The 14,760-nt window shown below is 29.6% G+C and overlaps 1 protein-coding gene across 2 annotated transcripts in view; it reads left to right on the top strand.

Moving 5' to 3' along the window:
- The first annotated feature begins 1,488 nt into the window (after positions 1-1,488).
- Positions 1,489-14,760, top strand: part of LOC111678072 (probable serine/threonine-protein kinase dyrk1) — a 51,291-nt gene continuing 38,019 nt past the window's right edge. For both annotated transcript variants that reach the window (XM_046949390.1, XM_046949391.1), the window contains exon 1: positions 1,489-2,292. The gene's annotated coding sequence lies outside the window, so the exon portion shown is untranslated. The remainder of the gene's footprint in view (positions 2,293-14,760) is intronic.

Genomic DNA, 14,760 nt, shown 5'->3' with positions numbered 1-14,760 from the left:
CGCCCCAAATAGATTTTTTCAGTGAAAACACAAAATTCTTTTTTCTCAAAAACTATGCGAGACACAGCAAAAACAAACTAAATCAATCAACTAAACTAGATCAAAGAATTAGCTAAAAAGCTAATTCTGTGATCACATCTATATCCCACCAAAAATGGATTTTTTGAGTGGAAATATAAAAGTCCGTTTTTCTCGAAAACTATAAGAGATAGAACAAAAACAAGCTAATTCTGTGATCACTTCTATACCCCCAAAATGAATTTTTTGAGAGAAAACATAAAAATCCGTTTTTCTCGAAAACTATAAGAGATAGAGCAAAATCAAGCTAAATCTTTGATCACTTTTATTTCCCACAAAAAATAGATTTTTTGAATGAAAATATAAAAGTCAGTTTTTCTCAAAAACTATAAGAGATACAGCAAAAAGATCAATTCTATTTTCCACCAAAAATTGATTTTTTTGAGTGAAAACAAGTCCATTTTTTCGAAAACTATAACATTTACAGCAAAAACAAGCAAAATCTGTGATCACTTTTATTTCCCACCAAAAATAGAATTTTTGAGTGAAAACATAAAAGTCCGTTTTTCTCGAAAAATATAAGAGATAGGACAAAACTATAAGCCATACAACAAAAACAAGCGAAATCTGTGATCAATTTTATTTTCCGCCAAAAATGGTTTTTAAGTGTAAACATAAAAGTCCATTTTTCTCAAAAACTAACTTCTAACTACTTCTAACTACTAACTTATTTCTTTTAGCATGTATAAAACGCATTTTTCCGATTATTTACAATAGACTTGGTACTCATAGGATGCAAATCTAACCTCCGTCAGATTTTTTTTACACCCCAATACGGTGTTAGTTTCAACCTTATCGCAGACTATGGTTCATTTCACTTTGTGTTGAAAATATTTTTTTATATGAAAAATTAAGTTAAGTGAGGAGAAGAACAACTGTCAGTCAATAAAAATCTATAAAATAAATACCTTTGATGATCTATTAACTATTAATATTTTTTAATTCTCACGTAACCACTGTTTACCCAATATTTCGCTTTCATACCAAAATGATGTTTTTCAACATGTTGCAACATTGTGTAACAACATTTAACTTTAAAAAAAACATGTTCTATATCATACGCAACAGGATGTTTTACTTCTATGAGTGTATTACTGTATAGTGCGATGTAAATACATATGTATGTATGTGTGCGTTTCCTTTAACACATACAATCAAGAACGCATGCTCTACAACAAACATTTGCTATTCGTTTGTGAATTCTAAGTTTTTAAAGTGTTTTTCTTCTGTTAATGTTCTTGTTGTTGTTATTGTTATTGTTGCTGCTGTTCGCATTCACAACTTTTAGTTCTTGTTGCTCTGTTGTGTTTTTCTTTTTGTTTGTATTTTGTTGTTTTTGGTTAAACATTTTACTGATTTTGAATATAAAACGTAGTCGTCGAAACATTTCAACCTGAGTTATCTTTACGTTGTCAGCCTGTTGCGTTCGTTTAACAAATACCATTCCGGCAGGATCATAAAAATAGAAAAAATAAAAGTGACCAAAAATAATAAAAAAAAAGAAAAATTTGTTATATTTTACGCGCTAAGCTTGAATATATAAAAAAACTAAACTAATTTATTAATAACGTGACCTGTATAGTGTGCGTGTTAGTGTGTGAATTGAATGTTATTTTTAAAATATTTAAAAATATAACAGTCCTATAAACAAAAAATAACACAATTTGGATTTGTTGTGTTATTTTCAATTTTTGTAGGTGGTTATACTACTTAACACCTGTCTTAAGTTAATGAAATATTTTTTAGATCCTTCAGGAATTGAGGATAAAACAGAAACAACACGAACCTTCAAATTTTGTGGTAGTCCATTGTGTAATTCTTTTGAATTTGTGCGTGTAATTTAAAAAAAAACCTTATTTCCAAATAATCTGTTTGTTGTTTTCTAATATCATTCTGTAATTTTACTGGCAGGCAATTTGTATATTTTGCTTCGTTGATTTTAACAACAAACGTGTGTGCAATTTTTTACAAACAACGAGCGAATCGAAAAAACAGACAATAAGATTTTTTGTAATTTTTTTTGTTTGGCCTGTGAATTAACATTTTGATTTATAACCTGTTTAACAACAGTTCGTAACATTTCAAGTCCTTATTTTGGCATAAGTGTCAAAAAGAATAAATAAAACCACCTACTTGAAACATCCAGGCCACAATTGAATTGCAGCCGTTTTATTTTCAACGTTTATTGGATTAATTTATAACAGCAATTTATTTGTAAGTATCGTAATTAAGATCTTCCCCTAAAGTGTTTCTTTTTTTCTTTGATATTCATTGTTGTTTGCTAATACTTGTTGGAGCATTTAATTTGATTTTAAATAAATTGAGTTTGTATATTTATCTTTGAGAATATTTTATTAAATGAATGAACAAGTGCGATTTTGATTTGAAACTATTTTGTTAATTAAAACGAAAAATATATACAACGTGACTTTTTAGGATTTTGTTTTAATTAGAATAATAACTAAATTGTTTGAATGTATTTTAGTGTAATTAGTTGTGATTAATTAGGATTCTGATAATTAAAAAGATAATGTATTCATAAAATGAAACACTCTTCTTTAGTAATGAACCAAATAATAAAGTTATTTGTAATTATTCATAACGCAGGCCAACGAAAAGAATGTTTGTAATAACTTTTGAAACTTATTCGATTATTGTACCCTCCAGTGTCGTAATAGTTTGTCATTCCGTGTGTAACACCAATAAATATTTATAACAGACCTAAAACAAAATATATATACTCCGGGTGCTTATGAAATTCTGAGTCGATTAAGCTATGTCCGTCTGTCTTCCTGCCTAAATCTCACTCAGGTTGAAAGTAATTAAAGGAAAGTCTAACAAATTTAACCAAAATATTTACTATTGTTCTAAACAGTTTGGTAGTGAAAATCAGCAAAATCGATTCGCAACGTTAAAAGTTATGAATACAAGTTTTTGACTTCTTCAAAAAAAAAAATCAAGTTTTTTTCTAATTCTCGATTCTCAAAATTTATAAATTTTGTCACAATAAAATTTATCATAAATGTCTTTAAAGTACATATAAACCAACATATTAATTTTTTCAGGTATGGTCCATAATTGGTCATAGCATCCATCTAAAGTCGACTTTCGAAAATCACATAAGATATTAAAATAATATTCAGTACCCAGGAAAAATTGTATTAGTTCTACAACTAGTTCTAGAACACATGATTTTAACTCGTTCTACTTTAGCGTTGAGACCAATGATTTTTGTTCGAAATTGTCACCTTCGGAACTGGTTCTGAGGAAGCTTTATGGAGTCGAAACTCGTTCTTCAGAACGCTTCTGGAACTAGTTCATTAATCAATGATTTTTGTTTGAATTTGTCAACCTCGGAACTAGTTCCAGGGAAGCTATAGAGAACATATAAACAAATATTTCTTTTTTAGCGTTTTTGTTTGAAATTATTAATTTACATTCATATAAATTTCTTACGTAAAATTTAATATAATTCTTCCGCACCTCTAATCTTTTTAAATATTTTTTGTAAGAATATATGTTACAAGCAGCTAACTTTCCCTTTTATCGGTGCCATTCAATTAGGGATCTTTTTAATATATTGTAGTTCAGTTGAATGCAAAAATATACATTTGAACGCGTTTTCTATTTCGATAAAAATAGGTTTAAAAATTTTAATTTTTTTGACATTTTTTTCAATTGATTCCAAGAAGTTGTTTCGGAACTAGTATGCGTTCCATTGAACTAGTGTATAACTAGTTTCTTGAAAACTATTTAGAAGTATTTAAGAACCACAACAATATTCTAAATAACGGGTTCCAGCGACACTACTAGTTCCAAGGCTGTTGTTAAAGAATCTGAAGTGGTTCTGTTTTCACTCGTTCTAGAACTACTAGTTTTTAGAACAAGTTCTTAAATTTTTCCTGGGATGTTTTGTTTATTTTATGAAAATTTGTTTGTATTAGCCAATTATTGATCATATCTGCCATTCAAGTTCCGTAAATTTGTTATGGACTTGATAAAAATTAGCTCAAAATTAAAAGATAGCACCCTCATTGCGGACATAATTTATTAAATACGATGTAAGGTAGACAAAAAAGTTAGTAATGCTGTTACTACCTTTTTTTGTCTGAAAAATGTTTAACCCATTAATGCCCAAAGTAACGCAAATTAATTCGAATTTGGACTCGAAATGCACAGAAATGGAAAATGCAAAGTTAATTTTTTCTGATGGATAGGATAACTTTACATGTTCTTAACGACTAGAAATCGAATTTGAGTAATTTTTGCCTATAGGATTGTATTTTTGGGTAATTTTGTAAAGTGTCAACGTGATAAACCTTCAAAAAGTCATATATTTTGAGGAATGAATTCTTAGTATTTTAATAACTTATAAAAAAGTAATTAAAGTTTATTTTCTAATTGTTTATAAAAATATACCACGTCCATGGGGAGATTTTTAAAGAGGATAATAAAGGATATGTAACAGTGGGCAGTTCTCAGTAATTTTTGTCCCCCTCTACATACGTTATAAATAATGAACAACTTGCTTACTTTTTTTATGAAATATGCCCCAAAAATGGTTTTTCTATCAGATGATTTAATCGGAATATAATTGCAATTATCCTTCAAAAATTAAGCATGGGTTGAAAATTATGACCATTTTCTTTGATTATAAAGGAAATTGCAAGGATTTTTGAGCCAAGGATTTTTGGTAAATGTATGCAAAATGTATAATGTTTGTCAATATATCTGTTTCTGAATTGACTTTACATAAATTACAAAATTTCACGGATTCAAATTTTATACTTTTAAATTATTTTTTATTTTTTATGAAAAAATTATCTAATACGAGCTAAAAACTTAATAATTAACCAGTTTTTTTACGATTTTTTTGTAAAAAGATTTAACTTTATCTAAAATATTAAGGGACAAAAGTTCGTAGGTAATGTCCACTGTTACGTATACGTAACATGATTAATAATTAGTTGTATTCTATAAAACTATAATATCACTTCCTAATTACATCCAAAAAAAGAACGTAAGAATTACTTCATTAGAATGAGAATCTAGAGAATTTGGAATCAAATAAAAAGAACACCCTTCCTATGACAAGCATGTGTTAAAATCATCACTTCTTTGGGTCTTTTTCGGAACTTCCATGAAGTAAATTCTACTTCTTTTTCGCTTATTGGGAAGTTACTCGCTAGTTAGCGAGTTAAGTGGGAGGTCTTGTGGCCTATTATGATACTCTTCGAATTATTTAGAATAGCTCTTAAATGACCTATTTAAATTCAGAGTATGTACTATGTGATCCTTTTCCTGTCACATGACAGGATGGTGGATTTTGAAGAACACCACTTTTAGCCTTTTGATACGTTATACAGCGTGTATACAACTTTATTTTTAAAATATTGTAAGTCATTTGAAAGTCCATTATATTAGCTTTAAAACTAAGGCATAACATCTGCTATATATCTTCTGCGTCCTTTGAGATATCTTTATACCTGAAACTTTAAAACTAATGGTTTTTGGTATATTCATAGTTTTTATTAAAATATTTGTTCAATTTTCAATCGGTGTTCTAGGTTTGTATAGTAGTATGTCGTAATTTCTTTTTTGTTTCAAAAATTTTTATTTGAAAATTAATTATGACTTACAGCGATACAACATTGAATTGAACAATTGTATTTCTAAACAACTATCTTAATTTGGTGCAAAGTTTTATCCCGAAAGGAAGACATCCCTTTACCCGAAATCCTTCAATATTTACATATATTTTATGCTTTAACTCCAACTTTAGATCAAATGTTCAAATGTTTCAAATTTTACACATTATTAAAAAATAATAACAGCACAAGCTTAACAAAAGTGTTAAAAAAGACGTCTAACAATAAAATAAAATAAAAGAAAGCCTACTACCTGCCACTAACTAATTTTTAATTAAAAATTGCCTGATTATGTAATACTTTTTATCAAATCAACAAAAAAAAAACTGTCTGTTTTATATCAAAAATCGTCATCAAAAATTATTTTTATAAACCAATTACATATTGAATAATTTAATATACGTTTATTAGTGATTGAATGAAGGTAAATAAAGGTAAAAGAATTATATGAAAAGTGTCATATTAAATTATTATTGCGTATGAGTGATATGAGTAAATAACTAAATAAATTACTTATACGTAGTAGTGATTGATTAGTTTCATTTGATTTTTCTGCACAATAAGTGATAAAAATATTCATTCACATTTGCTCAAATGCTAAAAGCACAATATAATAATGTTCTTATTATAAGTTTTATATATATTTGAGTTTCTTTTTTTACGTAGATATTTAAACAATTTGTTGGTAGATGTAATCGCGCATAAAATAAATACCTATTAAATATATTTACATTTAATTAATTAATATATATGTTTTTTTTTCCTTTGAGAGGTGGAAGACAGACAATGTATCCTGTTTCCTAAAATAAGCTTCTTTAAATAATTATATAACGTTTGTTTATAAAGTATGTGTGTGTAAAGCAGTTTATTTAATTTTAATAACATTTTTTGGTTCGATTTTTTTAATATATAATAATTCATTTTAAATTTTCTACTTGTTATACTCTACACAACTATAATGATAAGGGTATTTTGTATTTGAGATGATATTTGTAACACCCTTATATATAGGTCCTACACCTTAAGCTTTACCAATCGCGTCACACAGAATAACTTTCTGATTCGAGTTAGCTAAGTCCGTCTGTTTGTGTGTCCATGTACTCTGTGAACACGCTACAAATCGCATATTACACGCATAGTCCATAGAGCTTTTGATCTCATTATTAGGGTATCATATGGTCGGCCATGTCCGAATATTTGTTTTATTTTTTAATAAGAGTTTTACACTTCAGGGAACTTGATCTAAGTATTTTAATTTTGATATAGGAAAATGATAATCTACATATTTTTGTTTATTATTTGTATTGTAAAATATAGATTAAAGTCAGCTGTGTATTTTTTTCGAACATGAAAACGTGTTTATATTTCCAGACACTTTGTTATGTGGAATAATCCAATTAAATAGAAGGAATATATTAAATAATACTCTCAAAGTAAATGTTTTTTTTTAATATTAAAATGAACATAACATGCAATGAAAATAAAGAACATTTTTATTAACGACTACGACTGGGGGATATTTTGAATATATATTAGATTTCAATAAAATTTCTTACAATCGAAGTAAAAGTGTTTTGTAGTTTAAGTTTTAAATTAATATTGAGGAACAGATTGAAAGAAATACACCCACTATGGGAGTTTTTGTTTACCTTTAACATTGAAAAAACATTAAGTAGTGCTATCTGTGTGATTATTAAGTCGAAGTGCTTTACGTGAACACCTGCCTAGACGGCCTTTTTTTACGGTGGTCGTTTTCAACTCCTTGGTAAGTAAGACTCACCTCTGTCTCTTTGTGTATCTTACATGCACTTTGCTCAAGTACTCGAAGTATCTAATCCCTTTAAGATATGAGCCCTAATCTAGTCACGGAAGGGTTATATGTCGCCCAGCCACATTACAGAGATGGCTCTGTTGATTAGGCAACAGCACCTAGGGAACGTAATTGGTCGTCCGAAACATTGATAACACTGGTCACAACAACCTCTGCCACCACACTTATCTTTCCAAAACTCAGTTAAGCACATCAAATAAATATCAACAACAAACATAAAATAAACTTCACTACCTAATCTTCGCTTTATCAGCTCAAATACAACATTTAATAAAACAATCATGCTCTGTAATTTGTACCGCTCCTTGAATCTAGGACTCGTAGTACCAGATTATGTGATGCTTTGGTTAGACCCTTTTTCGAATCATCCAAGGTCAAGTCAGGGATTAAAATATAAACATCAGTTAATAGACCCGGCAGACTAGAGGTACTGGTAGCATATCATTACCCATGGTTTGCAAATACACCAAGATGTAGGTCTTACATCAAGAAAACATTCGTCGGGGGATGTCTGTGTGTGTATGAATGTCGAGAGTTTTAACGTGAGCACTTGCCTTTACGGCCTTATCTCACGGTGGTCTTTTTCATCCACTGGGTAGACTTGAGAACGGTCTACCATCGCCCCCGTTGTTCTTCAATGAAGAACTCAGGTGGCAATTTTTGTACATTGGCTTTGACCGATCCATGCACAAGTACTTTGCTGAAGTACTCGAGCTATCTTATCTCTGACCATTGGATGGCCTCAGTTGATTCGGCAACACCACCTAGAGACGTAACCGGTGGACTGAAGTGCGGATCCATCAAATAAGCCATCGTTCTTAAGGACAGGGACACACTGTGGTAATTCTGATATTAACAGAGTATACTCTAAATATATCTGGACAAGAAAGGAAAATTCCATGGTATCATATGTATATGATACCTTTTTTCGAGCCAGGACATAGTCCTGCGGGCAACAGGCCACCCGTAGTAACAGATTATGTGGTGACTTGGTCTGACCTCTTTCAATCTATGCAAGGACTAACAGTAGACTATAACCAATTTTTTTAGTCCCGGTCAGACTAGAGGTATTGTCCACCTCTTTATAACCCGGGATTGCAATAACACTAAGGTGTATGTTTTAATCAGTTTTTAGAAGATCCCAGATATCTGCGAAATCCAAATCTTCAATAATTCTAACAGACATTTATTTGGGACGAACGCTATTGAAAATCAGCAAAATCGGTTAACAATATTAAACCTAGAACCAAGAAATTAAACATTAAGAGTCCTTAGTTTGTAATGTATATCAATTGGCTCAAAATTTATTTAGCTATGTCTGCCCGTCTGTGTGTCCATTTAAACCTTGTGTGCATGCTACAGATTGCAATCTGCAATATCAATTGGCTCAAAATTTATTTAGCTATGTCTGTCCGTCTGTGTGTCCATTTAAACATTGTGTACATGCTACAGATTGCAATCTGCAAGATAATTTGATAATTTTTGGCACAAACAATTATTTTGACAAAGTATTTTGAAGGAAATGAAGTTAGTTAGTCAGTAAGTTAGTTAGTTAGTTAGTTAGTTAGTTAGTTAGTTAGTTAGTTTGAAATGATGATGTATTCCCATTAAATCCGAAGAAATACACCTAGGCCTCTATCGGGCCTGTTGTGCGCTCCTTAACCAGTGCTACGGGTGGGAATGAACCCACCACCTCCGGTCTACCATACTAGAACACTTACCACTAACCTACCGGTGCCCTCCGGTAGTTTAGATAAGATCGAAAAATTGTCGAACAGAAAGCGCTGGAACTGCAGTGTGTAAAGAATACACAAGACATGTACAGACGTCAGCCATATACAAAAATTGCGATCAGAAAGAGTCGTCCCCAGCTCACCCTGTTGTTAAAAAGCCCACTGTTGGTTAGGCCCTCATCATAGATACTTGCTTAAAGCATTGGAACTTTATACCGATCTCACGAAGATTAAAGATAGAAAATCAAATATGTAGACCAAATTTTTATTGCTTTCACTGATTGTCTGTAAATTTGTTTATTGCAACTAAAACTATTTGCTCCATACAATTCTTAGATTTAGAAATTTAAAAAAAGTTTTGATCCTAGTAAATACCTAGAGTTTGAGAAATTTTTTACTTTCAGGTTATTTATCTTATATGAGTAGCAACAAAAAAACTATTAATACTAACTATTTAAATCTTTAGAACAACTTAAGAAAATTATAACTTCTTAATGCCTTATTCATAACAATTTATCAAAGGTTTATTAAACAAATTTTATATGAAAAATTGTTTTATAACGCTGTAATAAATTGTTATAAATAGGACCCTTAGAATATAACAAAATAAAGTTTAGAATGCATTTTATTTTACTATAATCTAACTAAGTATTTTTTTAAAAAAGAAGTAGAAATAAACTTAATTTTCCTATTAAAATGTGCTGGTTTTTATAACAAAAGAACTTTTGTTTATATTTTTAGTTGAAAATACAAACTTTTGTTGTGGTTGACCTAATTAGAAAAAAATCTTTTTTTTTTTTTCTTAAAATATTTTGGATGCTTTTGACAGTTGCCTTAACAATGCGCCACAATGATATTTATGAAAAGAAGAAAGTATCTTTATATTAATTGGAAATGTAGTTAAACTTTGTAAAATACATTTTAAGTATATTTAAGTTCGGTAGTGGTAATGAAAAAACTTGTTTGCTTTTAAGGAAGTAAAATTCAATTTAAAAATTTGTTCAAATTATATATGTACCAACAGGTTGTTTGTGAAGACTTCTTTGTTATAACACAAACAAGCAAGTTAATGTTATGCTCAACTAAAAATTTAAGTTGGTTCGAAAAAGCAGCCTTTCTGTATAAACTAAAAAACTAAAGTTTATATTTTCCTTTTTATTAATATAATTTACAAATTTTTGTTTTAAAATATAAATTGCATTTTAATTTATTATACTTTTTTAACTTTTTTTTTGCAAAGTTTTACTAATTATTTTTAAAATTCCTCAAAAAAGATGTATAATTTCCCTTTACACCTTATTCAGGTTTTATTTAGCTATTTATGTGAAATATTTTTTCTTTAATTGCACAAAAAAACTCATTAAGTTTGTTTTTAACTTTTTTCTGAATTGCTCAAAATAACTGAAACGTCAAAATAAGCTGAAAACTATTTAAGCGTAAAAGAAAAAGTTAAAACAAAACTTTTAACACAAGTTGTAAAATAACAGTTTTTTTCTTATATGAAATGTTAAAAAAAATAAAAAAAAATCATTAAAAATATTACAGCGTTAAATTCCAAATAGTCGTCCAAACACAAATGGTAATTAGTATAGGTAAAACTTTAAAACTTGTTGACGTTTGACATGGATGTAGTCGAGGAGTAAATATTCGTTTAAATTTTCAAAATGGATCATATAAATGTTTAAGAAACTGTAATATTGTGCTCAAAATAGTTAGGGCACCTAACTTTATGCAAAACACTTTAAATGGCAAACAATTTCGAAAATTTTGATATCGAGGGGACCAAATGCATACAAACAACGTCTTTTCATTAAAAACGATGGAGGTATATTGTCATTTGGTTTGTAATACTTCGAAATATTCGTCTAGGACCCCAAAAGCATATATGTATATTTTGGGTCCTAATTAGAATCTAAGACGATCTGGTGACGTCGGTCCATCTGTCTGTTGAAAACACGAAAGAGACCATACGAGAGAAGCTAGCCAGTGAAATGAGACTACAGTGATAGAGTACGATATAGAATAATTCTGTATCAGCCAAAATCACTCTATTAACTTTTGTAAGGATCGGTTCATAATTAACCCTACCCCCATATAAGGTCGACTTCAGAAATTTACTTTAACACTAACTTACTTGCTTAGAAATGAGAGTACAACGATAAAATTCGACATAAATTAGTTTTGTATGAGCCAAAATTCATCTACTAAATCACTACTGCCTTACTGTGCTTCTTACACGCCCGTGTCAACTTACATATATATTGAATTTCCGGGTTAGTATACGTGCACTTTGGTCAAGTACTTGAGCTATCTTATCACCGCATTTGTTCTTACTCGCGCTAGCAGGAACCTTATAATCCTTCATTTATCCTGTATCATATACATTTAATTCATTCCCAACGCTTGTGGGCATCTGTAGTCATCGCAAAAGCACCGCACTTATCCCGAATTACAATTAGACTTTATAGCTCAGCAACCTTTTAACCGCATGCTTTCTAGAAATATCACATTTTAAATCTCCAAAATCTGTTCATAAATAACGAGATATGAGCAAAAATCCGAGACAACCTTTGAAAAATTAGAAAAATATATATTTTACGTGCATGCTGAGACAGAAATTATAAAAAACAATAACAAAGCAAAGAAAGAATAAAATACGTTACAAACAGCTGTGAGCTGTTATTGGCTAGAAACATGTAGAGCGCGGGGTAAATGAGAATATATTTTTGAATTTTCTAAAATATTTACCCCTAAAGCAGAGTCAGAATTTAGAGAGAACCTATAAAAGGGGACTGTTTGATATTTTTCGTTCTTCAAAAGGTACTTTTTACTATAGGGGATGGGTATTATACGTTTGTGCTGATGTTTAAAGCACACAGATATTGCACCTATAGCCAATTTAAAGTATATCTAACGATTCAGAATAATTTTTTAAGTCGATTAAGGCATGTCCGTCCGTCTGGCTGGCTGTCCATGTAAACATTGTGCGCAAGGTAAAGGCCCCAATTTTCAAGATTATTTGATGAAATTTAGACCAAGCATATTTTTTGACACAGGGAGGAAGCCTATTGAAAATGTTTGAAATCGGTCCATTTTCAATAGGCTTCGTATCATACAACCGTCCGTCCCAATTTGGGCTTGTCATAATTACGTCAAATATACTATTTTCTCTCTAAATTGGCACAAATATATTTTATATAAGTATAAATAACACTGCAGATTTTCGTTATGATCGGCCCTTATTTGACCCTAGCCCCCCATACAAACCCCCTTCTAAAAAATGTCTTAAACGTCTAAAATTGTATCGCAATGAAACTTAAAAATATATCCTTAAAAATATATCCTTTTCCCAAATTTAATGAGGAACGGCCCATGCTTGACCTATACTCCTATATAAAGCCTCGTTTAGAAAATTTTGTTTTTTATCAAATAATTGCTTAAATACTTTGGAATTAAAGTAAAATTCAACATAAAAGATTCTTTAAGAAAAATAAAAATTTTAAAAATACACTCATGGTGTAGGGTATTATATGGTCGGCCATGCAGGACTATACTTTTCTACTTGTTTAATTTTCTATAATATTGAACCTAGAAACATAAAATTAATTTTGTGAGAACCTATAAAAGGGGACTTTTTAAAATAAATATTTGCAGATCGTTCATTATTTGCATAACCGATGATACTGATACAGCAATTTTTTAAATCTATAACCGATAACAATATAAACAAGTAAGAAAGTATAGTCGGGCGTGGCCGACCATATGATACTCTACACCAGTTATGAATATTAAATGTGATTTATTTTTCATAATAAAGCATTTATCTTCAATATTCCTTTGTTCCGATACCTTTAAGCAATTTATGGATGAGAAAACTAATTTTCTGAAAGAGACTTTATATTGGGGCTAGGGGCAAATATGAACCAAGACTTATAAAATTTTGTGAATATATTTATATTTACATAATATTTTATTGTGCTGAATTTCATCGCGATATTTGTGTTTATAAGTTAATTTGGGACATTCAAATAATATTCTGAAGGGGACTTTGTACGGGTGCTAAGGTTAAATGGGGCCCGATCTTTATGAAATTTAGCAGGGTCATCTAGACTTCTATAAAACTTAGTTGTGCCGTATTTTATCGATTTATCTGTATATTAAACATAATTATGAGCCAGAAGCTCTTTTCGGGGGGTTCTGTTCTATGGAGGCTAGGTAAAATAATGGATCGATTTCAACAATTTTTAATAGGCTCCGTCCTCCGTGCATGCCAAATTTCATCCAATTATCTTGAAAATTGCGACCTGTACCTTGTGCGCAAGGTTTACATGGACAGACAGCCAGACGGACGGACGAACGGACATAGCTTAATCGACTCAGAAAATGATTCTAAGCTTATTGGAATACTTTAAGGTGGGTCTAGGACGAATATTTTTGTATGTTACAAACATCAGCACAAATCCAATATACCCTTCCCACTAAAGTGGTGTAGGGTATAAAAACTGTAAATGGAATAAATAGTAATTTGATAACATTTTAAACAGTTTAAATTAAAAAGAACTTGAGCAATGATTTCTTAGAGAAAAAACTTCAAGAATAAGCTTTTCGCTTTACATCTCCTCAAAAATATACATACATAATTCGTCTTCCGGTTAAAATGTAAACTACTCATATTTATTTGCATTAGATAAATCCACAAATATTCTTTGTAAACTCAAAGAAAACTTCATATCTTAGTATTTAAATGTACAAATTCTTGAAATATATACGTTGAAAGGGAAAAAACATATTGTAACATATTTTTTAAAGATAAGAGAATAAAAACTTTTATGTAGATTTTATTTTTTTTGAATAGAAAAAAATCTTAAATAAATAACACCCTTTAAAAAAAATTGTTCTAAAGTACGTTATACTATTAAAACGGAAAATAATATTGTTTAGAAAATAAATAAGTATGTAAGTATTTGTTTAGCTAAATAAATAGTTTTGGCAAAGATATCTGCAAACATATGTATGTATTCATAAAATACTAAAATTATTTAGAAAAGGAATGTGAACTACATATGTACATACTCTTGGCAATAAGATGCTGGTAAATACCGATATATTGTTACACTGCTTGCATTACAAAAAAGAACCTTTAAATGATCTAAAAAATTTTATAATTTTAACAAAACAGGAAACTGCTGTAGCATATAATGTGATCATTGTGATGGTAATACTTTGTATATTTCTTATTTGTATTAAAACACCTTTTAATAAATTACTTTTGGCCATCGTAAATCTTTTACTATTTTTAATACAATTTTCTATATAATTTAACATTACTCATAAAAATGTAAATAAACATTTAAAAGTTTTTAGACTTTACTTAAACCCAAAATAAACATAAAATCTAAAAATAAACTTTTACAGTAATCGAAAAAAAAGAAACCCGTTAAGTATAAAACAACCTTCATATATGTTCTTT

This window comes from Lucilia cuprina, chromosome 4 (genome assembly GCF_022045245.1).
Source record: "Lucilia cuprina isolate Lc7/37 chromosome 4, ASM2204524v1, whole genome shotgun sequence".
NCBI lineage: Eukaryota > Metazoa > Arthropoda > Insecta > Diptera > Calliphoridae > Lucilia > Lucilia cuprina.
Note: the sequence above shows the minus strand (reverse complement) of the source record. Positions and strands in the feature narration are given on the sequence as shown.